This window comes from Callithrix jacchus, chromosome 15, assembly GCF_049354715.1.
Source record: "Callithrix jacchus isolate 240 chromosome 15, calJac240_pri, whole genome shotgun sequence".
NCBI lineage: Eukaryota > Metazoa > Chordata > Mammalia > Primates > Cebidae > Callithrix > Callithrix jacchus.
This window is the reverse complement of record NC_133516.1, coordinates 68,717,549-68,745,430: the sequence shown is the minus strand read 5'-3', so window position 1 is coordinate 68,745,430 and position 27,882 is coordinate 68,717,549. Positions and strand designations below refer to the sequence as shown.

The 27,882-nt window shown below is 43.9% G+C and overlaps 1 protein-coding gene and 1 pseudogene across 25 annotated transcripts in view; one reads left to right on the top strand and one right to left on the bottom strand.

Moving 5' to 3' along the window:
• ATG7 (autophagy related 7) overlaps nt 1-27,882 on the bottom strand; it is a 275,247-nt gene that overhangs the window by 33,952 nt on the left and 213,413 nt on the right. The window lies entirely within an intron of this gene.
• Nucleotides 4,837-5,199, top strand: LOC118147671 (cystatin-B pseudogene; annotated as a pseudogene).

Below are 27,882 nucleotides of genomic sequence, written 5' to 3'. Positions count from 1 at the left end.
AAGGAAAGCATGGTTCATTCTCCTAATAAATATTTTTAAAAGCCTGTTTTATAAACAATTCAGAGTTTTCTGCTTCTAGTTTCTTTTGTTTTCCTCTTTTCTCTTTCTCTGCTGATAAATATGAGGTGCTAAGTTCAGAAGGCTACATTTTGGCTAACGGGAAAGAAATAACAACTATGGCTTCAAAAAAATGACATCCTTAAAGAATCAGCTCCATGTGTCCCCTTGCATCTGTTCTACCTTCTCAGGAAGCAGTTTTTAATGAGTTTTTAGTCATTTCAGAGAAGAGTTTCTGCTTTAAAGATTTGTATAATGGCATTTTTTTTTTTTTTTTTTACAGAATGGGGATTTTTCTCTGTGGTCCCAAACTATTCGAAGAAGAAGATAAATGAAAGTTCATGTTGTGAACATCATCAAATCCAAAGAGAATAACAGAAAGCAAGCTAATGTATGGGCCTGCTCTTTAAAACTACACTTAAAAATCACTTTATCTTTCTTAAAAAATTATTGCAAGCTGGACTGGAAAAAAAATCACACAAGAGGAGGTTTACAATATAAATAACCACTAAGAGATCATTTTCTTTGTTTTCATTGGCATGGGTCTTGCTGAGTTTAAATGAACACTCTCAGTGATGATGAAAGGGAGCTGGAGAGGAGGGCTGAGGGGTCAGCAGCTCAGCATGGCCACCCTGAGAAAGTGCTCGGCCAGCGCAGTGGCTCATGCCTGTAATCTTAGCACTTTGGGAGGCTGAGGGGGGTGGATCACCTGAGGTCAGGAGTTCGAGACCAGCCTGGCCAACATGGTGAAACCCCATCTCTACTAAAAATACAAAAAATTAGCTGGGCATGGTGGTGCACACCTGTAATCCCAGGTATTCGGGAGGCTGAAAAAGGAGAATCACTTGAACCTGGGAGGCGGAGGCTGCAGTGAGCTAAGATGGTACCATTGCACTCCAGCTTGGGCAACAAGAGCTAAATTCCGTCTATTAAAAAAAAAAAAGTACCCAGCCAAACGGGCCTCCCAAGCCCCGGGCAGCATTCAGACCTAGGGTGAAAAGCACTGCCCACTGAACCCTCCACTCTCCGCTCTGCGTACCAGTGAGCCTCCAGGCTACTCTGTCTGTGGCCTTTCCTCCAGTCATTCCTGCTCTGGCTGGGGCTTGCTTCTCATCCCACCCTGCTGTGACATCTTACTAGTTAGCATTCTGGGACAGAGTGTGTATGTGAGGCAGTGCTGACCCCGGGGGTTTGGGGTGGTGCAAAGACAACAAGACTCGGGTCCTCCTCCATAGCACTTTTAACTCTCAACAAAATAACTCATTTTTACTGACTACTGACTGCATTTTAGGCACTGTGTTAACCACATCTTGTGCATTATCCAGACCCATCCTTGCCACAAGGAAAGACAGTGTTATTGTTAACCTCATTTCTTGGGAGAGGAGCCTGTGCTCTGTTTTTTTTTTTTTTTTTTTTTTTAACGACAGGGTCTCACTCTGTCACCCAGACTGGAGTGCAGTGCCACAATCATGGCTCACTGTAGCCTTGGCCTCAGGGGCTCAAGCAATCCTGCTGCCCTGAGCCTCTTGAGTAAATGGAACCACATGTGTGCACCACCACACCTGGCTAATTTTTACATTTTTGCAGAGATAGGACCTTGCCACGTTGCCCAGGCTGGTCTCTAACTCCTCAAGCAATCCTCCTGCCTTGGCCCCCAAAATGCTGGGATTATAGACATGAGGCATTGCACCCAGCCTGAGAAGGCTGTGTTCCTCACCAATGACTCCATCTCCCTCTCTGTGCCTGCACCTCCTTCCAGACTCAGCTCCATCCCCCTCTGCTTCCTCCTCTGTTCTGGGACCTAGCACACAACACTTGCGGTTTACCCCTGGCAGGTGATGTGTGCTGGCTCCTTGAGATCAGTGACTGTGCATTTAGCTTTGTGTCTGAGGCATCTCATGTGGTGCTTGGCATCAATAAATGCTCAACAAATCAGAAATCATACTCAATACATGCTTGTTGAATGAGCAAATAAAAGAACAAGCCTACTCAATCAGCACTGAATCACGCTCTGTCAATTTTCTTCTTCTTTTGAATCTCAGGAACCTTGGGGCAAGAACCCCAGCCCTGCAGTCCCCATAGTCCCTCACAGTCCCTAGGATGGGCTTAGTAGTAGATTGGTTTGTCTGTTGGTATACAATGCAGTCTTTCAGTTTCTAAGTCAAAACAAGTGATTGTTTTCTAAGGGATGGTTCTGGGGAAGATTTGAGAAAATGAAGGCAAAGTGCTTGGCACACAGTAAGCACTCAATAAATGTTAGCTGCTCTGATTGTTATTAGACTTTTTTTTTTTTTTGAGATAGGGTTTCACTCTATCACCAGGCTGGAGTGCAGTGGGATCTGGGCTCACTGTAGCCTCTACCTCCTGGGCTCAGGCGGTCCTTCCACCTCAGTCTCCTGAGTGGCTGAGACTACAGACATGCATATCACATGTGGCTAAGTTTTTGTAAAGACACGGTTTTGTAATGTTGCCCAGGCTGGTTTCAAACTCCTGGGCTTAGTTAATCCACTTCCCTCGGCCTCCCAAAGCACTAAGATTATAGGTATGAGCCACTGCACCAGGCCTAGACCATTTTTATGCTATGTTGTCAGGGTAGAGGTTAGTGCAAATCAGTATGCAGACTTGTAGACCATGTGATTGTCCCTTGAGCTTAAGAAAATCTACACACAGATGAGCACCCTAATGCCAGCCAGTAATGGATTGGCACACAGAGGGTGGTGGGACCTCAGGAAGGTGCTTTGCCTCTCCAGGTGGGTTGTACCCAGTGTTCATAAATAGGCTCAGACCTAAGTGCCACGCATGAAGTGACCTGCTCCTCAGTGCCCCCCACCTCTCAGGCTAATGGAGAGTAGTCCCTGTCCCACACTCATACTCTTCCTTGACTTCCTCTGGACTCCTGGCTTGCCTGGGTACCCTGCATAGCTCCTTCCTTCCACACTGCCAGGCCTGGGGCAGGACAATGGGGTTTTAGTCTTGACTCTATACCTACTAGCTGACAATACCAGGCAGAAGAACTCTGTGTCTCAGTCCTTCCCTGTCAACCAGCCAGAGAGGCAAGAATTCCACCTTGCTGACTCCATAGTCCTGTGGTAAGCAGACACTTAGCCAGGACCATGGTGAGGAAGACAGTCTTCATTTTATTTATTTATTTATTTTTGAGACAGAGTCTCGTGTTGTCATCAGGAGCCTAGGCTGGGGGCAGTAGCGCAATCTCGGCTCACTGCAACCTCCGCTTCCCAGGTTCGAGCAATTCTCCTGCCTCAGCCTCCCGAGTAGCTGGGACTACTGGTGTGTGCCACCACGCCCAGCTAATTTTTGTGTTTTTAGTAGAGACGGGGTTTCACCATGTTGGTCAGGATGGTCTCGATCTCTTGACCTCGTGATCCGCCTACCTCGGCCTCCCAAAGTGCTAGGATTATAGGCATAAGCCACCACACCTGGCCCATTTTATTTATTTTTACTTTATTATTATTTTTTGAGACAGAGTATCACTCTGTCACCCAGGCTGGAATGCAGAGGCACAACCTCAGCTCACTGCAACTCCTACCTCCCGGGTTCAAGCAACACTCCTGCCTCAGCCTTCCAAGTAGCTGGGATTACAAGTGCACACCATCACACCTGGCTAATTTTTGTATTTTTAGTAGAGACAAGCTTTCACCATGTTGACCAGACTGGTCTCGAACTCCTGACTTCAAGTGCTGGGATTACAGGCGCAGTCTTCATTTTAAAGGTGAAACGTGCAAATTATTATTTGTTATTAAGCAGAACCAAAAAGAGAAAGATGCTGGCTCAATGGGGGTCACTGCTGGAGGGGGGATCTGGAGGGCAACAGCAGTCTCAGAGGAGGGGGTACATTTCACCATGAAGTCTGGAATGCGTACTGGTTGTAAAGAATTGGGGTTTTTCTTGCATTTATCTTCGTGTTTCTTGCATTTCTTTAAAGCAAATCACTATTTCCCAATTCAGCATCTAAGTTTCTCAGAAACCGATGAAAGACAGTCTCGAAGCTACTCCTGTGCCCAGCTCAGGTCATTCTGGCTGTTTAAAAGCAGAAGGTGACAATGTATAGAGTGCTTCTCGGAGTATGGCTGGGCAGACTGTGTGCACCGCACGTTCACTGCTTTCCTCAGAGCATGCCACTACTTGCAGGACCTCACTTTCTCTGAAGCCACTCTGATAAATGCTTTAATTGTTCAAAACAGACAGAGTTGTTTAGTCACGTCTGCTGAGGTGGGAAGGATATTATAACACATCTGTGCTGGCTCTTTCTGCGTGGGATTACAAGTGCACACCATCACACCTAGCTAATTTTTGTATTTTTAGTAGAGACAAGCTTTCACCATGTTGACCAGACTGGTCTCGAACTCCTGACCTCAAGTGCTAGAATTACAGGCACAGTCTTCATTTTAAAGGTAAAACATGCAAATTATTTGTTATTAAGCGGAATAAATAATTAAGCAGAAGAGAGAAAGATGCTTGCTCAATGGGGGTCACTGGTGGAGGGGCAACAGCGGTCTGCCTGAAACCCACCACCCTCCAGCCAACAGCAAGAGGGGTCCTCACTAAAGCCAACGGCACCTCTGATCCAAGGAGAAGGTCTTCCTCTGTCCAAAACACATACACACACTTTCAAACTGCAAAGGAGTGAGAGGGAAGTCTCTGGGCCCCTCCTGTCTCCTGGGGAGAGGATGGTAGTGCACATGGGTCATGCTGGGGTAAGAAAAGGGTAAAGGAGCAAAAGGTGACAGAGTGAATGCATGAGGGGCTGATGGCCACAGAGCCATCTCAGCATCCCTGGTACCTTCGGGTAGAGACATAAACTCTCTGGTCCTTTCTGCTCTGTCCCCTCCCACTGCCACCAGGATGATGTGCAGGGTGTCCCCTACCATGCCAGCCACTGCAGAAACCCAGGATATTGCTGACCAGGTGAAGTCTCAAATTACGAGAAATTAAGAAGTTCCCTATTTTTAAGGCTGTGGTATTTAAGAGCCAGGTGGTCGCAGAGACAAACCTCAAGGTTCACGTTGGTGATGATAACATCATACACTTGCAAGTATTTACAAGTCTCCCTCATGAAAACAAGCCCTTGCCCTCATCTGACTACCAGGTAAAGGCCACCAGGACAAGCTGCTGTATTTCTAATTCCTGATTTTGAAGAGGGCCTTTCATCCATATGACTAAGACTTAAAACAATTCTCTGCTGTTTGAAGCCATGTATCTGGGAACATAAAATAAATGCCATCTATAGGCTGTGCTGCTTGTGGTGGGAGGGGCACAGTAAGCAGCTTCTCTCGTACTGCAGTTCCTAAATGTTAGTGTATTTTTCCCTCCCAACCAATGATCTTAACTACTTTCAAAGAAGGCTATATATTATCGTTAAATATTTATTTAAGTCTTTAAAAAAAAAAAAAAGCAAAACCCAGCTCCTCACCCTGGCTGGCTTTGGAGGTGCCCCGGAATGTCAACCTCAGCCTCTTCACTCCCAGGCCTTCCTTGCCCTGTCCTTTTCCCCCATGCCCTCCTGTCCAGCTACCAGTAGTTCTCACTGTCACCTGAACGTACTGCTCCCTGTTTTCCACAGTGCCTTCGATATGCTATTTCTTTTATCTGAAATTGAAACGTCTCCCCGGCCCACCTTTGCAGTTCCTATCCATTCTGCAGAAAGCCTCTTCCCACCTCTCTCTCACCCCACTGACAGTCTGACTGGATATGCAGTCATGAGTGCAACATCTTATTTATGACTTATCTTCTGCTGCATCCCTGAATAGTGATTTTATTCTTTTTTGTAATGTTGTTTTAACTTCGTGGTTTTTTTTTTTTTTGAGACAAAGTCTCGCTTTGTTGCGCAGGCTGGGGTGCAGTGGCACAACCTCGGCTCACTGCAACCTCCACTTCTTGGGTTCAAGTGATGCTTCTGCCTCAGCCTCCTGAGTAGTTGGGACTACAGGAGCCCACCACCATGCTCTGCTAATTTTTGTACTTTTAGTAGAGACGGGGTTTCACCATATCTATCAGGCTGGTCTTGAACTCTAGACCTTGTGATCCATCTGCCTCGGCCTCCCAAAGTGCTGGGATTAAGGGTATGAGCCACCACACCTAGCCTGTTTTAACTGTCTATATGCATTTTGTATTGTCTCCTCTGGTAGGCTATATGTTAGACTGTAATATCAGAGGTAAGCATTTTTCTCTGTAGGCTTCTCAAGGTCTCTGATGGTGGCCAACACACAGAAGGTATGTTACCCTCTGACTTCCTAGATACTGGTGGACTGTAAATGACTGACTGCCATTCCTCTGAAGGTAGGATAGCTATCTTACGTTTTTTAAGGTATGTGCCATTATGACTTCAATAAACTTGGGCACATAAGCAGGGGCTGCTCCTTGCTGATTTAATAACAGCAGCTCAAGAAATATTTGCTGAATAAAGTCAATATTGTTGCAGGCTGTAAACAAGATTCAGTACAGAAGACCTTGCCTTGTGAAATGGTTACCTTTCAAACCAGAAGAGTAAACAGAACTTTACTTCACTAGGGTGTTCATTTACTCTGCTGTGCATTTCTCATGGTCCCCAACATGAGAAAGTGACAGAAAGCCCACAACTGAAGCAGAGGCGACCACATGGGTAATCTTCAAGCAACAGGCAAAGCAGGGAAGATTTAATGATTCAAGCTGACAGGGAGGCATACAGGATGCATCACAAATCAGCTCATTCCTGCATTTCTGCATGGATACAGGTGATAAATTACCGTGTTTGTAGTCCCAAACAAGGAAATGAAAATACCTTCTTTGCAACAGAATCTTATCTATGTTGGCTGTTTTAACATCTGACATAAAAAAGGCATCTTAAAGGCCTTATATAACCATAACCAGTAAGTTTTTTTAAATTAAGACCAAGAGTATTGGCCGGGCACGGTGGCTCACGCCTATAAACCCAGCACTTTGGGAGGCCGAGGTGGGTGGATCACAAGATCAAGAGATCAAGACCCTCCTGGTCAACAAGGTGAAACCCTGTCTCTACTAAAAATACAAAAATTAGCTGGGCATGGTGGCGCGTGCTTGTAGTCCCAGCTCCTCGGGAGGCTGAGGCAGGAGAATTGCTTGAACCCAGGAGGCGGAGGTTGCGGTGAGCCGAGATCACGCCATTACACTCCAGCTTGGGTAACAACAGCGAAACTCCGTCTCAAAAAAAAAAAAAAAAGACTAAGAGCATTACCCAGCCTCTTTAAACTATAATCCATCTGTTACAGGCAAATCTTTAAGGTAGTTAAAATAGAACTTTCTCAAATTTTGATATATTTGCCTCCCATATACTGTTGGACATGCATTTTAACTGTCATGCTTATGACCACAGATCTCTGTGTTCCTTCCCATGCAATCTTCATATTGATAATTGTTTTGAGGTATTTATGTAGCATGAAAAATAGTTCAGTGCCACTGATGATATCCCATGAGTTCTCAGGAATGCAAATTCTTAACTATAGTATTAAATAGTTACCTTGGGACAGGTAGAAGAGAATTACATTATCTCAAATATACAAGGATGGTTCAATATAAGAAAAAAAAAGGCCAGGTGTGGTGGCTCACGCCTGTAATCCCAGCACTTTGAGAGGCCAAGTGGGTGGATCACCTGAGGTAAGGAGTTTGAGACAAGCCTGGCCAACATAGCAAAACCCCATCTCTACTAAAAATACAAAAATTAGCCGGATGTGGTGGTACTCGCCTGTAATCCCAGCTACTCAGGAAGCTAAGGCAGGAGAACTGCTTGAACCTGGGAGGTGGAGGCTGCAGTGAGCCAAGATTGTGCCACTGCATTCCAGCCTGAGTGACAGAGTGAGACTCTGCATCAAAAAAAAAAAAAGAAAAAATACGTAAGAAAAAAATTTTAGTAATATATCATATTCATTTTTATAAAAGGACAAAAAATTATTAAACATCTCAAAAGATGCATAAAAGGTTTTTTACCTTCACTCACAATTTTAATAAAACAGAAAATCAGTATCAAAAGGAAACTTCCTTAATAAAATCTACAGCTACCATGATGGTAAATAGTAAAACTTTAGATTCATTCTTAAAGTCAAGAAAAACTAAGGAATCTACCGTAAGAAGTTCATTTCAACATTATTTTGGTAGCCTTAGTGAAAGCAGTAAGACAAGAAAAAAAATGAGGTACACAGACAACAAGAGTATAAACTATTGTTATTTGCAAAAGATATGACTGTCTACGTGGAAAAACTGGGATAATTCTCAAACTGTTAAAACTAACAAGACAGGTCAGCAATGCTGGTGGATATATAATCAACATATGAAAATCAATCTTTTGCTATACACCAATAATAAGCACTTTGACAAACTGTAGAATCAGGGACACTGGTAATAATCCTATTGCTTATAAGTTGGCAACTTAAAAAACAGTCAAAATTCAATTATGGCAAGAGTTCTTGATGAAGACTGTTTCTTGTTGTCTGGGTTTTGTTGTTTTTCTTACTGTTGAGACAGAGTTTCACTCTGCCACCTAGGCTGGAGTGCAATGGAGCAATCACGGCTCACTGAAACCTTGACCTCCCTGGGCTGGGGCAATCCTCCCACCTCAGCCACCTGAGTAGCTGGGATTACAGCTGAGTGTCACTACACCTGGCTAAATTTTGTATTTTTTTTGTAGATATGTATTTTTTTTGTAGAGCCTCTCAACATGTTGTCCAGGCTAGTCTTGAACTCCTAAGCTCAAGCAATCTGACCACCTCAGCCTCCCAAAGTGCTGCGATTACAGGCATGAACTATGGTGCCTGGCCCTTGATGAAGATTAAGATTCAAGATTACATAATCTCATATCCTGCCTGTGAATTTGGGAAGCAGAGCAGCAGTTATCACATTTATATCAGCACAGCATTGAATAGTTTACCAAGTCTATTACCACAATAACATTTTAAATTCTCAGAATAATCCTAGCCAGGCAAGGTGGCTCACACGGTCTGGAGTTCGAGACCAGCCCGGCCAAAATGGTGAAACCACACCTCTACTAAATATACAAAAATTAGCTGGGAATGGTGGCACATGCCTTTAGTCCCAGCTACTGGGGAGGCTGAGGCAGGAGAACCACTTTAACCCGGGAGGCAGAGGTTGCAGTGAGCCAAGATTGTGCCACTGCACTCCAGCCTGGGCGACAGAGTGAGGCTGTCTTAATTAAAAAAAAAAAAAAAAAAAAAAATACTGTGAGGTAGAATCTCTACACATGAGGAAATAAAAGTCACAGGACTTTTCAGCACCTGCTAGTGGTCTTTTGATTTAAAAATGGCTATAACTAGATATTAATGCTGGCTGCATACAAGGTATTAAACTAATGAACAAACAAATGAGTATCTGTCACATACAAGGGCAGAGGAGTAAAAAAAAAAAAAAGTAACATCACATGCCTTACTGTGAACCTCTTATGAGTAAAGTTAATCATTCAGGCTAAGAGGGGACATTTTTATTTCTACTTTTCAAGGAATAATTAAAGAAATAAATAATTTCTATTTTCACCGGCTGGGTGCAGTGGCTCAAACCTGTAATCCTAGCACTTTGAGAGGCCAAGAAAGGTAGATACCTGAGGCCAGGAGTCTGAGACAAGCCTGACCAACATGGCAAAACCCCATTGATACTAAAATTACAAAAATTAGCCAGGTGGTTATACATGCCCATAGTCCCAGCTGCGGCAGGAGAATCACTTGAACCCAGAAGGTGGAGATTCAGTGAGCTGAGATAGCGCCACTGCACTCCAACCTGGGTGACAGAGCCAGTCTCATTCATAAATAAACAGACAGATAGAGATTTGCAAAGACAGATAATACCCTTAAATTTCATAGCAAATTCTGAGGCAGCTAGGGAAAACACAGAATATACGAGGTTTGTTTCTGTGTTATTTTAAACATCTGCTTGCTGATTTACGGTCATGTTCTTAATCTGTAAGACACAGAAACATCACCTGGCGAATGACAGGACAATGGGGATCTGTTATGGACTCAGAAAGCCCGTTTTTTTTTTTTTTCATTTTTTTAAAGAAACAGGTTTTGCTCTGTTGCACAGGCTGGAATGTAGTGGCATGATCATAGTTCACTGCAGCCTCAAACTTGTGGACTCAACTGGTCCTCCCACCTCAGCCTCCTGAGTTGGTGGGACTACAGATATGCACTACCATGCTCGACTAATTATCATTATTTTTATTTTTAGGAGAGATAGCGTTTCACCATAATGCCCAGGCTGTCTTGAACTCCTGGGCTCAAGTGATCCTCCCACCTAGGCCTCTCAAAGTGCTGGGATTACGGGCTTGAGTCACTGTGCCTGGCCCCTGGTATTTATTAAAGCATAAAAAACAGATTATAGATTCTTTAGCAGAATTCTGCTTTTCTGAGAAATATGTAGCAGCTGTCACCATTTTGTATGGAATTTGTGTATTTCTGTAACATTTCACAGTTGAAGGGAAACCCCAACTCCCAATTTTTAGAACTCTAAGCCAGTTTCCCAGTGGGGACAGAGTGGGAACGGGCTTCTCCATTGTGGCTGGAAAGCAATGCCTTCCTTCATCTGTGTTTCAACTTCAGCTTAACTAAGCCACAGCACAGCTAGCTAAGGGGAGCCTGCCAGGTAGACAAGCAGAGGAAGGTGCCCACAGAACAGTAGAGAGATTTGGGGTTCCTTTTGATGGAATAGAGAATGTTTCAAGCCGCTTTTGAACTCAGACTTTAAAAAATTGTTTTGTCTATTTTGGCCTGGGGCCGCATACTTGAAATGATAAAAGCAGTTCTTTCAACCCAACTTTAAATCACAGAGTTCCCACAGCTAGTGTCAACATGCACAGTGCAATGGCTCTAGAAAAGAAGGGGTGGGGGCTAGGGGCTGGGGACCATGAAGTGCTGCAGTTATTACCAGACAAGTGGAAACAGAAGATTCTGTGTCCAGTCCAGGTCCGCTTTCCCCATCTCTTGCTATGCACTTGGCTGATTTCCCCTCGCTTTTTCTAGTTTTTCCATGTTAGCTGGATTTAGCAACTGCTGTTTTGGCCGTAATCAGAGATCAAGTGTGGTATAATTATTCCAACATCACAAGGTACAGTTTTGTTTCCAGGGCCGGCATTTTAAACCTTTGTTGCTTGCTCAGTGCCAACATCACCAGAGCACTTCCTCCAGAGCGTACAAAGGAAATCAGGCCCAGAGCAACACCGTAAATCAGGTTTTCATGAAGCCCAGCCCTCCCAAAGGCAAATCAACATTGAGGGCTCCCTGAGGAATGGCAGCACAGACTTCTCCATCACTCTAATTCAGACACTTCAGTGCACATCACCTCTGCCTAAAGGAAGAATAGGTTGTCCGGGAACAAGTCATGCATGTGGTAAAAGTTAACAATAATCCTCCCTGTTTCTTCTGTCTGGGCCTAGAGACAGGCTAGATAGCTGTATCCCGTATGTGGTGGATCACCAAGGTGGAGGGCAAGATCATCTTTGGCTAATAATTTTTTTTCTTTTTTTCTTTTTTTTTTGAGACAGAGTCTCGCTCTGTCACCAGGCTGGAGTACAGTGGTGCAATCTCGGCTCACTGCAACCCCCACCTCCTGGGTTTAAGCAATTTTCCTGCCTCAGCCTCCTGAGTAGCTACAGGAGCCCACCACCACGCCCTGCTAATTTTTTTTTTTTTTGTATTTTAGTAGAGACAGGGTTTCACTACGTTGGCCAGGATGGTCTCCATCTCTTGACCTCATGATCTGCCCACATCGGCCTCCCAAAGTGCTGGGATTATAGGCGTGAGCCACCATGCACACCCAGCCTGGCTAAGAATTTTATGAGGATAATTTAAAACACAATTGAACAGTCCCTACCCCCCCTCCCCTGCACTCCCCTCCCTCCTACCCCCAGAAAGAAAAAGAGATGGAAAGGCACTAATTTTAGTTAACAGGCCAAACAGTTATATAGAATAGTCATCATGACTTCTGACTGATCCTTACAACCTGGGGCTGTTCTCAAGAATCACTTGGGTTGGGCTAAATTGCAAGCATCCAAGGAAGCATTTCCTACAGGACACAAAATTATGTCAGTAACATTTACAACGTCCTCTATAAAGTACAGGCTATTTCACTAGCACCTCTGAAAAGCCCTAAAAGGTATCATAACTATGTCCATTTTACAGATGAGAGAACAGGGCTGAGAGAGGAAAAGGGTGTGGCTTGAGGTCACACAGCTGGTAGGTGGCAGGCTGGAACCTGACCTCACATGTTTGGTTCCAGATCCAGAGCTGTCTACTAATTTGTAAAAGGGAGACTTCAGACACTAAATCAAAACAGCGTGCATGTTCACTGTCTTGTCCACAGCCAAAATCTCAAAGCAGTCCAGGCCTGGGATGAGCATTTGACGGGCTAGTCTGAGGTTATGGTTCACTTGAATTTATTGTTCACAGTCATATGAAATTACCCACTGAAAGCTTTTGGGTGGACCATTTTGGTATAAATGATCACTAGAATTTTAGTCTAAATTCTGTGAATAATTATGTCTGCTGCATTGAGGCATGACTCCTTCTGGTCCAAGCCCCTCCCAGCTCTATGCAGCTTCTCAAAGGAGTGTCTCAGTGGCCTTGCCTAAGTCCTGGTGACTCACTCAGCCAACCTGTAGAACCATGAACAGTATATGAGGCTCATCTGCTCATCTTATTGATAAATCATGAGCTTATTGCGGAATTCCCCAGCGTCGCCTAGCAAGCCCAGAATCATCTCCAAATTACTGTAAACCCACCTATAGTTAGGAGAAAGGGGTGAAGGCACAAAAAGTGGGAAGTTCCAAAAATACTGACTCTCCCTGACTTCTCCCAGGGTGTCAGGGTTCCCTGATACTTCATCAAAATGATCTGCCAGCCTTTGCATTGGTGACTTACCTCTTCCACACGGCTGTTCCCAAGTAGGGGATAGCTAGCTGAAAGGAGATGAATGGGCTTGGAAGGCATACAATTCTCCTCCTCCCAAGAATAGCCTTGTAATGCTTGGGTTAAGGGCTTGAGTTCTGGGGACAGACATATTTGAAATGGAACTCTGGCTTGGTCACTTATTAGCTGATGAACTAGGGGCACGCCACTTAACATTCTATGTCCCTTTCTACAAAAGGCAGATAATGGTAGCTATGTCAGGATGCAGTGGGACCAACGGCATGGAGTTGAGTGCAATACTAGTAGGCTGTATCTACTTTACTGTATCTATTACAGCAGTAGCAGTAATCTAGAGTCATTCCATGTCTGCAAAATTCCCCACAAAGCTTCCTGGGCTGGCCAGGCCATGCTGTGCCCACAGCGGCCCTGGCAGCAGATGAGGAGGAGAGGTGGCTGCAGTCTCGCATCTGAGGTCCTCAGCATCCCCTGTTTGGCTTACTCCTTCCACCTGCCCTACCGTCCAATGTGCCTTTTCCCCAATCTAGAACGTCACCTCTTTTTCTCCACCACCACATGTCCCTAATCTTTGGGTTTCCTGTGTCAGTCCCAGTCACACTCTGCTTTCCCCTGGTCTTTGTCAGCATCTAGCATGTGTGGCCAGTGCTCTCAGGCCTCCATGTGGCACTGGTCTTCCCTACTCATGACTACCAATGACAACCAACTTCTGCCTAGGGCTCTACTGATCTGAAATGCTGTGGCTGGGCACGGTGACTCATGCCTGTAATCCCAGCACTTTGGGAGGCCAAGGCGCGTGGATCACAAGGTCAGGAGATTGGGATCATCCTAACACGGTGAAACCCCATTTCTACTAAAAATACAAAAAATTAGCTGGGCGTGGTGGCACATGCCTATAGTCCCGGCCACTTGGGAGGCCGAGGCAGGAGAAATCACTTGAAACTGGAAGATGGAGGTTGCAGTGAGCTGAGATTACGCCACTGCATTCCAGCCTAGAAGACAGAGTGAGACTCTGTCTCCAGAAGAAAGAAAAAAAGAAAAGAAATGCTGTATACCTATTATCTCATTATGATCTGTCATCTGTTGGAACTATGTCTCAGCATTGCCATCAGACAGGCATTTTTACCATGATCCCCATGTCATGGGAAGGGAACTGGGAAGCCAACAATCTACACAGCTATCCACTCTGCTACTCTCTCTCTCTCAAGCACCGGCATGGGGCCTGGAGCAACTGCTACTCCCCTGATGCTAATAGGCAGGCTTAAGTGCGAGGAAGTGTTCCACTTGTTTGCAGAACGTTGGTCCCATGGAGAAGACTCACAACCAACTGTGCCTACTTCTCAGGAAAGAGTGCCGGGGGATGAGTGCCTACTAAATGCTGATGTTTCTTTACTAGTAAATGCTGAGATAATGAAGAAGGAAAAATCACTTCCCAAACACACTGCAGATTACTGACAAGCCAAGGTCCAGATCCACAGAATGAGGACTGTGAGACCAAGCTTGTCCGGTGGCCATAACAGCTGCTGTGAGGCACAGGGCGAGCTCAGAAGTGTGGCGTGCGTGCTGAGGCCCTGCTTTCACCTACACTTGTTGTTTGCTGGGGGGTCATTTTCTCTGCTGCCTGTGTGTTCCTCCAGGGCCGGCACGGCCTCTTCCTCACCCCTATGTCCCCAGCCCATCTGGTATGGTGCCTGGCATGGCAGCCACTACCAGTAGCCATAATAGCTACTGGTTAGCACGTAACTTATCGCTGAGTTGTAAGGGGAATTACAGCTCTTTAATCCTCAAAATATCCCTCAAAATAGGAGGGAAGTAGATGTATCAGCTCCACTCGTTTACTGAGTAAATAAACAGAAGAAAATGGCCTTTTGGACATCTGAGCTCTCTGCTAGAACACTGCTGGAGAAGGAGTTTTAACCAGGGCTTGCTCGCTCACAGTAGAGGAACATGCCAAGGTGTAGAGCATGATGTGGGGTCTGCCTGAAGTAGGTTTGAATCCCAGCTCTGCTGTCTTTTAGCTGTGTGACTCTGGGTAGGTTTACTGATATTCTCTGAGCCTCAGTTTCCTTGTCTCACAAGACCCTGGTGAAAATTAAACAAATTCATGTGCCAAAGTCTCAAGCATATAGCTGCCATCTGGGGATGAGACGAGATGTCTCCTTCCCTCACTCCTGAAACATAAGCACAGCCTTGAGCTGTATGAAGGTGACCTCAAAGCTATTTCCATGATAAGGTGCCAAAAAATGTGTCATTATCTGGCAGTGGGGTGTGGGGTGCAGAAAAAAGGAAAATGATTTGGTTTTGAAATAAAAGATGCTTAAGGTAGTATAAAAACTCCTCTCACTGCCCACCTTCCATGAGGACAGCAAATAGTATCATGTTGAATGCAAGACAGCATGTTCCCGATTTACCCCTCTGCACTGGGAAAGAGTCAGCCGCCGGTGCTTCTCAAGTCAATCCCAAGAATAGCATCAAAACAAAATCTGAGTAAGATTCACCATCCAGAAATACTGCGTCAAGGAAACAGTCTGAAATAATTACCTTCTCCTATTTATTTCCTCATCATTAAAATGAGGGTTAGAATAGTACCCAAGTTCCTTACATGAAACAATGTAATAGTTTTTCTTAGTTTCAGGAAACTCATTGGTATAAACAGGGAACTAACTTTTAAAGATAAAGTCAGCTTTAGAGGCCACAGTATTTTCAAATAATAACAGCTCATTGGGCAGGGGATATGTACTCTGGGAAATTTAGCAAGTTGGTGTTTTAAAATTAAAATTTGGGGAAAATGTTTCAAGATCAATGAAAGATAGCACTGGACTCTCTTTACTTATATAAGTAGGGCTTTTTTTTAATCGATGAAAATTTTTATTAGACTAGAATTGCAGAGCTACAAGAGAATTCTGAGATCAACAGCTCTTTTGTCTTCATTTGCCATCTCAGAAACTTGGGGCCAAAAGAGATTAAGATTTTTTACCTTACCATTTAAATACAGTACTTTAAGAAATAATTGTTGAAATTCAGTGAAAGTTATTATCTTAAAAGTACAATGACTTTTCAGCTTATATCAAGTTTTTCCCTGTTTCAACAATTCTGATTATCAATTTGGAGGGCCACTTTGGGAAAGGCTGTCAGATGTTTACTCTAGAATCTGGCAACTCCCAGATGTCCATCTCAATCTCAGGTTCTGGTCAAAGTCTGACGTAGCAAAGAAAGAGTAACAAAGAACAATCTGCAATAAGAACGTTTCGTCTCAGGTTTTTCAATACAGTCTTGACTTTGGCATTCAGTATCCTCATAGCATGGTTCTAATCAACTTTTTAGCTTTAGTTCCCTTTTCCTGCTCCTCTCTCAGCAACTAGTCTTTGATTACCCCACTGTCAACTCAAGCCATCTAAACTAGACCCCAGAGAAACACCATAGTCCCCTCCCTCTCTCCCACCCACCATCCAACCAATCACCAGAGCCTGTACATTCTATCTTCTCAATATCAATTCAATTGTGCACTTCTTTCTAAACTGCTGTCTCTGACCAGGACCCCTTGAGCGAGAATGGCCATCACTAATCCATCCTTCACACTGTACCCATCTTCCTGAAGTAGGAATCTGATCACACCACCCTGCTAAAAACACTCTGGTTCTCCCCACAGCATGCGGTGTCCTTGTATAGCTGGCAAAGCCTTGCATGACCCAGCCCCTGCCTGTGCCTCAACACAATTGTCCAACCCTCTCCAGCTCTGCTGAGCTACTACATCACAGATGGTTTCTTTTCTTCTCATCTCTGGGCAATTCCACATGTCATTTCTGTGGTTTGGAATGTTCTTCCCTCATTTTCTTTCTGGCTCTTTCCCATCATACCTTAGACATGCCTCTTCTTCTCGAAAACCTCTAGTGAAGCCTCCCAGGGCCAGGCAGTACCCTCCTTTGGCTTCTGGGAACAGAGAAAGAATCTGGACATTCTCCATCTCAGTAGGCCTCTATGTGTCTGCTGACTCCAACTAAACCAGAGATCCATAAGGACAGGTATCGAGTTTTTTTTTTTTTTTCCAGTTCACTGTCTCAAAAATCCTCTGTGCATTACCTACTCATCCTCCTTTCTCCCTTAACCTCAACCAGTGATCTATCTCCATAATTTTTTTTTTTTTTTGAGGTGGAATCTGGCTCTCTCAGGCTAGAGTGCAGTGGCACAATCTTGACTCATTGCAACCTCTGTCTCTGGGTTCAAGCGATTCTCCTGCCTCAGTCTCCCCAGTAGCTGGGGTTACAGGCATGCACACCATGCCCAACTAATTTTTGTCTCCGTAATTTTGCCTTTTCTAGAATGTCATACAGTGTGAATTACTCAGTATGCTGCCTTTTTCAGATTGGCTTCTTTCACCTAGTAATAAGTTTGGGTTTTTTTTAAGACACTCTAGCCTCTATCACCCAGGCTAGGGGTGGTAGCACAATCTTGGTTTGCTGAAACCTCTGCCTCCCAGGTTCAAGTGATTCTCCTGCCTCAGCTTCCCAGGTAGCTGCGACTACAGGCATGTGCCACATACCCAGCTAATTTGTGGATTTTTAGTAGAGACAGGGTTTCACCATGTTGGCCAGGGTGGTGTGGAACTCCTGACCTCAAGTGATCTGCCCACCTCAGCCTCCCAAACTGCTGCGATTACAGAGATGAGCCACCGCACCTGGTCTCACTTAGTAATATGCATTTCAACTTTCTCCATGTCTTTAATGGCTTGATAGCTCATTTCTTTTTATTATGGAATATTTCATTGCCTGGATGGACCACAGTTTATTTCCCTTCACCTACTGAAGGACATCTTGGTTGCTTCCAAGTTTTGACAATTAGGAATAAAGCTGCTATAACCATCAAGTGCAGGTTTTTGTGTGCACCTATTATCAACTAATTTGGGTAAATCTCAAGAGGTGCAATTGCCGGATCATATGGCAAGAGTGTGTTTAGTTTTAAGTGCCCATGCCATTTTGCATTCCCACCAGCAATGAATGAGAGTTTTTGTTGCTCCACATCCTCACCAGCATTCAGTGTTGTGTTTTGGTTTTTGGACATTCTAATAGGTGTGTAGTGGTATCTCATCATTTTATTTAATTAATTTTTTTTTTTGAGACAGAGTTTCATTCTTGTCACCCAGGCTGGAGTGCAATGGTACGATCTCGACTCACTGCAACCTCCATCTTCCAGGTTCAAGTAAAGTAATTCTCTTGCCTCAGCCTCCCAAGTAACTGAGATTACAGGTGACTGCCACCATGCCCAATTAATTTTCATATTTTTAGTACAGAAGGGGTTTTGCCATGTTGGCCAGGCTGGTCTTGAACTCCTGATCTCAAGTGATTCACTTGCCTTGGTCTCCCAAAGTGCTGGGATTACAGGTGTGAGCCTCCACACCCAGCCAGTATCTCATCATTTTAATAGGCAGTTCCCTAATGGCATATGATGTGGAGCATCTGTTCATGTTTTTATTTGCCATCTATGTATCTTCTCTGGTGAGCTGGGGATGCATTCTTTTCATCTCAGAGTCCCCAGAAACTAACATAACAATTGGTATAGAGCTGGTGCTTAACAAACATCAGTTTAGGAACTATGTCCTTTTTTTTTTTAAAGAACGTGAACTATTCCCAAAACGTATGTCCTCCCCATGCCTCTACCCTGCTCTTGCACACTTTCTGATCTTGAGCACACACTACCCAACCATCCAGGCTGTGACTTCCTGTGGCCAGCAGTGTCCCATGCTGGCTTCAAGTCCCACAACACTGTTTTTTTAACTCTCTTTTGGCCTAGACTATCTTTAGCCTGGGAAGAGAATTCATTGTCTTATCCCCCATTAAACTATACCTATCTTTGACGAAAAGGATCCATCTTACTTAAGGGAAATATTTTTAAAATTCACATATGATAAAACTGACGCGTGTATGTATGAGAGAGTTTAACAGTTCTGTGAGGTTTAATGTATACACATGTCCATGAAACCTACCGCCCCATGTCACCATTTTCAATTCTGTCACTATCCCTGGGATAATGTCTTGTCAGTATACACTTGAAGCTGGGCACAGTGGCTCACACCTATAATCCCAGCACTTTGGGAGGCTGAGGCAGGCAGATCACCTGAGGTCAGGTGGCTGAGACCAGCCTGGCCAACATGGCAAAACTGACACTTAAAAAAAAAAACCCATCTACTAAAAATACAAAAATTTGCTGTGCATGGTGGCACACACTTGTAATCCCAGCTACTCAGGTGGTTGAGGCAGGACAATCACTTGAACTGGAGGGGCAGAGGTTGCAGTGAGTGAAGATCGCGCCACTGCACTCCAGCCTGGGTGACGCAGCGAGACTCCTCTCAAAAACACATACATATACATACACAAGACACAGTGAGTAGGAACGCTGGCACCACCTCTCAGTTACTGAGACATGAACATACTGAAAACTGGCAAAGTGTTATTGTGTCCCTTTTTTTGAATTAAAACTAAAATTCAACTTCTATCAGATCCTTTCAGGGACGAAGCATTTTAAAACCTAAACCAGATGCACTTGGCAGTTTCTCCTGCATAGAACATACTTCTCTTTCTTCTCTCCTTGTGGCTAGCAATGTGCTTTGCCAGGGATGGATTAATTCATACCTGCCAAAGGGCTCTGAGAAGTGGAGCTATCTAAATACACTATGCATATCAAGCCACTGTAGACAAGAGAAACAAATGCAGGAAGCATTTTCTGAGCTTCAGTCAATTTGACAGCTAGTGGCTTACTCGGCAGAATCACCAAAAAGCTGGACAATGCCATGCACTGACTATGACTAACACAGTTAGTGCATGGGGTGGCTCAGGGTGGGTAACAAAACTGGGTGGTGTTTCCTGGAACAGGAAGGCACATCTCATGTCTGTCTCTCCCAGTGGGAAATTCACCAGAGTTTCTTCTGCAGAGGAGAATGAGGCCTGAGCACAGGAAACTCCATACTGATCTGAGAACAGAAGGTCAGATAGGTACCCCAAGAAAATGAATCGCAAACACCCATCATCAAAGTTAATTATGCTTCTCTTGCAAATCCTGATACGGGAAGGAAAACAGTTTGCTTAGTAGATGAGAACATGGGCCTAAAAGTCACGCTAGCCAGATTCAAATCTTGACTCAACCACTTTCCTTGGGTTTGTCATCCTGGGTCAATTGCTTCATCTTTTTGAGCCTGACTTTCCTTACCTATAAAACAGGGTGTTAATATTTTCAAGGGTACTTATCAGGATGAGATGAAGACAGTCACATGTTGTACTAAACACAGTGCCTGAGCCTGGGCAACATAGTGAGACCTCGTCTCCATGAAAAACCCAAAACCAATTAACTTGGCGTGGTGGCACATGAGTAGCTGGAGTTCTTCTAGCTACTTGGGAGGCTGAGGTGAGAGGACTGCTTGAGCCTGGGAGATTGAGGCTGCACAGTGAGTGACAGCAAGATTCTCCCTCAAAAAAAGATAAAATAAACCCAGTGCCTGGTACACGGTAGATGTTCATAAGACAGCAATTATGATTTTTATTCTTGCTGTTGTTATGCTTCTACCTTTCATAAAGCACTTCAAATACTAATATATTACCTAATTTGATTTCAGAGTTAATCAGAGATGGAACATTAACCCAGTGCAACAATAGAACCAAAGCTCAGAGAGTGGATGTACATCACTGGTGACCTGGTTTTGGGGTCCCCTTGGCCAAGCTGCAGCACCAGGCCCTGGAGCCCTTGATCCAGGGGTAGAACTTGGAGAAGGAGAACAGTTTCTTCTTCTTCCAGTAATTGGTTCAGGAAGTGAGACTGGGCCCGACCCCGACCCTCAGGGCTGGCAGAAGGAAGGGAGGGAAGGGACATGGAGGACCTCTGGGAGGTAGGCCAGTTGGAAAGTTAAGGAGACTCAAGGCCACTGGGCGGGTGAAGCCACAGACCTTGGAAAATTACCCAGGGGCACCAAGCCTCCAAATGGCATATTGCTGAACAGCATAAACATTTACACTTGAAGCTATGATTCTACCCCAACCCTGGAGGTCTGACTGCCAAGAACAGTACAGCCAAAAATACTAGGTGAAAAAGAAAGCAGAATCCATTTTTGTTTCATGTTGAGAATGTGCTGTTTGCAACATGAAGACCTGGGGAAAGGATGCAAAGAAAGGGCAGTCCTCCAAGGCGAGCCTCTTCCAGCTGACAGCCGGTTTAGTGTGCTGGATATGGGCAGGGAGTTGCACAAAGAGGGAGGGGGCAGCTTTGGAGATGAGGGGGTCAGGACATCCTCCCTGAAGGTCTGACCAGACAAGGCAGCATCTGTATCACTGAGGTCGGGGAGGGGTGGGGAGAAAGAAGACCTCAAATAAGGCCCTTTGGTTCAGTAGCAGTAACTCTACTTAGAATTTTTTTTTTTTTTAAACTTAGGGCAGGGACAAACTTACAAAGACAAGTAAGAGGTAATATCATAAAATATACATTCAAGTATGAATGCAAGGAATTGTTCTGCTTGAGAGCTGGCAGAGATCTATTACAGGACAGGCAGCTGGCTCCTGACTGCAGGTGGCCTAATGGGCGGGGAAGGTGCCATTCTTGGGCCGGATGAAAGAAAGATGATCCTGAAAGGGGGTGAAGACATATGATTTCAGGCAACTCTGTGTCAGACACGTACCTTCCTTTTAATTTCTGCAGACACCAGCTGGCTGGGGGAGGGGCAGAAGATGGGCAGGCAGAATAATGAAAGGCTCTTCCCAGTCTTGGAGGAAAACAGGGGAAGAGGGAGGAAGTAGTTCTGGGTTCAAAGAAATCGACTTAGAAAGCTTCCCTTATAAAAATAGCCATTGGCAAATCCTACTCTATTTATACCACCCATCCAGGATCACTATCAGGATCCTGGGCTGAATCACAAGACCCAGTAAATAATTCTCACAAGTATGGAGTGCTGGCTGCCTGATTTATGGGAAGATATTTAAACACCACTGGAGCAACTGAGTCAGGGAAAATTTGAGTGCTGGCACAAAACGGTACACTTACAAGAAGATCTCACTTTACAGAAATAGATAGGTTCCTGAAAAGTTGGCTCTAAAATGAATTCAATTAACGGAATGATATTTTCCTAGTAAATCACATTTTAAAATTAGAGATAGATTGGGGAAGGGGTGGCCAAAGGGAAAAAATTTAAAAAAAAAACAACCACAGCAAACAACTGTGCTTCTGAGACTAAATAAAAATCACCCTTCATTCAGCAAACTCTAAAACATCACTTACTTAAAAGGCTATTATAAATGGTCATAAAATAGAAACAATTTGTCAGCAAACATGTCTATGCTTGTGACATACAAGGAGTTGCACTAGGCTTTGTGAAGGCTTATAAAGACCCCAGTGTCTGGCTCTCAGGAGCTCATAATTTGGCACTTAAAAAAAAGACACTGAAATTCATGTTGCATCAGAAAAAAACATCTCCCTGGATGTAGACAAATGTGCACACATGAGGCCCGCCTGGCCCTTTAAGTGTTATCTGGGCCAGGAACAGCTTCTACTCCCTCCTGCCAGCAGCAGCCAACCAAACTGGCCTCTAAGTACTGCTTTTCAAACTCTACGTTTATAAGCTAAAAACTGTTGGCCATGTGGCACTGCGTCATAATTGCTTATTTAACTAACTTGGAAAGAAAAAAAAACAACCACCTATGACCTGGTGTTTTAGTAAAATAAGAAGAGTTAAGGTACTTAAAGCTCTCTGAAAAGTTAAAGGCCTGCATAACCCAAGGAGGTTGTTATTTTAAACTTTAGCATTTGCTCAAGGGATCTGTTTGTTTGGAAAAAGTCTGTCTCTTTCTACTTATGCTCTCTTGCACATAGAATATTGGTCATTGGTAACAGGAGCAGAGACCTAATTTGTTATTAGTTTCATAAGTGCAGATCACGTCGTACTGAGTTTGCTTTAAGCAAGAGGCAAACACTTCAGACACTTGTGAAAGTGTTGGCTCTATGTTAATAATCTAATGTTGTCAGCAACTGGAGGCACAGGCACAGAACTGGGATTATTAGTTCAAAATGGACTATTTAGGGCCATGCATGGCAGCTGACACCTGTAATCCCTGCACTAAGAGAAACCAAGATAGGAGGATCACTTGAGCCCACGAGTTAGAGACCATCTTGGACAAAATGGTGAGATCATGTCTCTATTACCAAAAAAAAAAAAAAAAATCTATCTATCTATATCTATATCTATAATCTATATATATTAGCAGGCATGGTGGTACACCAGGTATTTGGGAGGCTGAAGGAGGAGGATCACCTGAGCCGAGGAATTTGTGGCAGTGCGAGCTCTGATGAGTCCCCTACATTCTAGCCTGGGCCACAGAGCAAGACTCTGTCTCTTATTTAAAAAAAAAAAAAAGGCTATATCCCTTAGACCAAGCTTGTCTAATGCATGTGGTCCAGCATGGCTTTGAATGCAGCCGAACACAAATTTGTAAACTTTCTTAAAACAGTATGAGTTTTTGTTCAATTTTTTTTTTTTAGCTCATTAGCCATTGTTAGTGTTAGTGTATTTTATGTGTGGTCCAAGACAATTATTCTTCTTCTAACATGGCTCAGGGAAGCCAAAAACTAGACAACTCCACCGTAGACACTGTGTGCCTCACCAACTGGCACCACCATAGAGGCCCGTCCACAGCTAACAAGAGTGAAATGCTTCCTGCTGACATCTGTAGACCTGAAGGTGTACAAACGTAAACAGCATATGTTTGAAAAAACACTTTTTGTTTTAATTTCATAGAGATTAGCCAAGGCTAAGCTGTGGTAGACGCTGTTGTTTATCCTAATAGCCATTCTTCCCTTCCTCCTTTCACTGACAGAACTCTCCCAGGATTTTTATTGAGACAGAGTTTCGCTCTTGTTACCCAGGCTGGAGTGCAATGGCGCGATCTCGGCTCACCACAACCTCTGCCTCCAGGGTTCAGGCAATTCTCCTGCCTCAGCCTCCTGAGTAACTAGAATTACAGGCACGTGCCACCATGCCCAGCTAATTTTTTGTATTTTTAGTAGAGAAGGGGTTTCACCATGTTGACCAGGATGGTCTCGATCTCTCGACCTCGTGATCCACCCACCTCGGCCTCCCAAAGTGCTGGGATTACAGGCTTGAGCCACCACGCCCGGCCTTTTCTTTTTTTTTAAACCAGCAAGGTACAGGGCTGCCCAGCTAGAGACTATGTTTGCCAGCATGCCTCACATTTCCTGTGATTAAATGTTGGCCAATGAGATGGGACGTGAGCAACTGCCAGGTCCAGTCCTTTAAGCAGGAAATACTTGCCTATTCACATCTAGAGTATAGACTTAAAATTGCTGGGCTAGCTTTGATAATTCCCAGCAGGGCTTCTTAACCCTGGGGTCCTCAGACCCTCAAGGAGTCCACGAATAGAATTCACTGGTCTTTAAATTTGGATGGAAAAAAAAATACCTATAACTTTATTTTCACCAGCTTCTATCTGAAATTTAGCATTTCCTTCAGTTATAAGGCAGTGAACAAACCACAGCATTAGCAGTATCTGTCAGTCTGTCAATAACAGAAATTACAGAGATTTTCATATCACTTTATACTTATGGATTGTCTTGAAATATCACAAATACTCATCACTACTTTGAAATTACAATAGCCTTTAGAATTGACACTAGATCATTATTTGATGTATTAATAGAGTACATATTATGTCACAAGTTTTGGGTTTTTAAATACTTTGATAGCTATTTCAACATAATTTCCCTTTTAACTGTTTTATTTTACACGTTTTAAAGTTTTATTTATATATGTGTTTATTTTTTTGAGATGGAGTCTCGCTCTCTCAGGCTGGAGTGCAGTGGTGTGATCTCAGCTTACTACAATGTCCACCTTCTGGGTTCAAGTGATTTTCCTGCCTCAGCCTCCTGGGACTACAAGTGTGCACCACCTCACCTGGCTAATTTTTATATTTTTAGTAGAGGTGGTGTTTCACCATGTTGGGCCAGGCTGTTCTCAAACTCCTGACATCAAGTGATCCACCTGCCTCAGTCTCCCAAAGTGCTGGGATTAAAGGCGTGAGCCACTGTGCCCGGCCTGATTTTACACATTTAAAAGCATTATTCTGGCCAGGCACGGTGGCTCACACCTGTAATCCCAGCACTTTGGGAGGCTGAGGCGGGCAGATCACAAGGTCAAGAGATCGAGACCATCCTGGCCAACATAGTGAAACTCCATCTCTACTAAAAATACAAAAATTAGCTGGGCATGGTGGTGTGCACCTGTAGTTCCAGCTATTGGAGAGGCTGAGGCAGGAGATTGAGCTACTGCACTCCAGCCTGGCAACAGAGGGACGCTCCATCTCAAAAAAGGAAAAAAAAAGCATTACTCTGTAAAGTGGTCCCTAGGCTTTGTCACTCTGCTGAGGGGATCCATGGCACATGAAAAAACAAAATGCTATGAATCCTTACCTAGGGAATGGCAGAGCAATAATATTTATGTAACTCAGGCCCATGGATGACCTTGTAGAGCATAGTGCCCATCAAGTTCTAGACCACTCCTCTAGACCAGGGCTGCCCAAAAGAACTTTCTGTGATGATGGAAGCACTTGTTTTTTGTTTTCAGACAGAGTCTTGCTCTGTCACTCAAGCTGGAGTGCAGTGGCACAATCTCGTTCACCACAACCTCTGCCTCCTGGGTTCAAGTGATTCTCCTGCCTCAGCCTCCTGAGTAGCTGGGATTACAGGCATCTGCCACCACATTGAACTAATTTTTTGTATTTTTTCTTTTTTAGTAGAGATGGGGTTTCACTACGTTGACTAGGCTGGTCTCGAAATCCTGACCTCAAGTGACCTGCCCGCCTCGGCCTCCCAAAAGTGCTGGGATTATAGGCGAGAGCATATAGGGTGACCTCACCTAGCCAATGATGAAAAGATTTTATCTGTGCTGTCCAATGCAGTAGCCTCTAGCCAAGAGGCTACTAAGCACTTGAAATGAAGCCAGTGCAACTGAGGAAGTTAACTTTTTATTTTGCTTGAATTATATTTAAATAGCCAAGTGTGCTTAGCGGCCACCACACTGAATGGTGCAGCTCTAGACTGTTACATGGAGAAACAAATTTCTATCATTTTTGAACTATGGTATTTTGGGGTCTCTGTTATAGTACCCTAGCCTACACCTTAACTAATATACAAACCTACCTGAAATCAATAATAATAAATATACTAGGGAAAGAAGGCATATTTATAGAGAGACCCACTCCAAAAATACACAAACTCACTAACTGAAAGCAAGATTTGTACAGAAATGTTCTATTTACAAAGCATTCCCATATATTAATACATGATTTTACGTGATAGTCATAATGCTCCTGTGATTATGATTGCTTCAAACTTGCTCTCAAAGGGCTTGGTGACTTTGCTAATCATGAAGATGGTAGAGCCAGGACTCAATTCCAGATGTTACCACTGCACCGTGTGCCTTTCAGCTCTCTGGATGCCTCCAGTCAGTCAGTAGTGACAAGACTGCAAAAGACCTATGGCGAGCACTGACTAGCACTGAGCCACCGAGCCTGGCGAGACTTCCATCCATCTGCCTCCAGGACACACATACGTCTGCCAAATCCTTTTTTTGGCCCTAGGGTTTAGGAACCTGCAGACACCTGAATTTCCCTAATTCTTGGCAAGGTTCCTGTTTCCTGTGGTGTCACTGACTTACAAAGACTCTTGAGGGCTGACAATGTAGAAGACTCTTTTGAGGTCCAAGGTAAGGACTTTAAAGGACACTGCTTTTTTGGCAAATTGTATGGCCAGCGTCATTTCAGCAACCTCTCATTTTCCTCTTTGAGATAAATTCAAAGAATAATGTTATGTTAAAACAATAACCAAAGAAAGTAATAGGTTATAATTTTATCAGTAACAAAAGGTCCATGTCTTAAATTCTAAACAACACAGACACCAAAGGAAGAAAAGCCCATACCTAAGTGTGACTACATCCTACATCCTAAGTTTCCTTAGAGCCAGGCTACACCTGGCTTACTGCTAGTCTTGCTCTTCTCTTCCTACGTACACACCCCTCCATCCCCTAGGCCTACAGAACTTCTCCTCATCCTTTGAAAACCCAGTCTGCCCATTCTCAAAACACTTTCTTTTTAAAAATGTTTTCATTTGAGTAAAATTATATATGAACATAATTTAAAGAACAAGTAATTCCAAAGCTTGTTATGAAAATCAGCAGGCTCCCAGCTTTCATACCATACTCGGTAGAGACTTACCTGATACTTTTAGTTATCTCTGTACGTTAAAATAATGTGCTCATCTTGTTACCTCTCAAGTTCTTGGTCTTGTCAGGTTTAGGCCTTATCTGTAATTCCCATTTTGCTTGGTAAATGAGGATTTGGCTCTTTCACTGCTGTTAGTCCCCTTACCCCCATCAGGACAAACTCTTGCCGCCCTGTCTTTCCACCATTTCAACATAGTTATAATATAATTTTGCTTAGCTCTACGTCCAGTGTAGACATTATTTTGACTGTTTAATTGCTATATCTAGGTGAGCCATGTAATATACTAGGATTACTTATTCTTTCTTGTACAACATTGTTTTCCCTAGAGTTAACAACTGTCTTTTCTGTTGCTGTTTTACTTTGCCTCTATGTACTTATCAATAATTTAATCACAAACTCTTTGCCAACTGTCTAAACTTCGTAAATATATGTTCAGACACATTAGGTATTCAAGCAATTTCATCTCTTCACACAATCTGTCCTGCAGCTTCTGGCCTGATCCAGTCTGGGGCCTGCTGCCCCAGGCTTCCCTTCACTACTGGTTTGAGGATGCCTTTGAATCTCTCTTTGTGGGATCTCCCATTTCCCATATTCCGTATCTTTCCCTTTCTTGGTTACTCTTGTTTTTCTGGAGTTCATCCTCCAGTGGTTTGGATAGGGCGACTAGG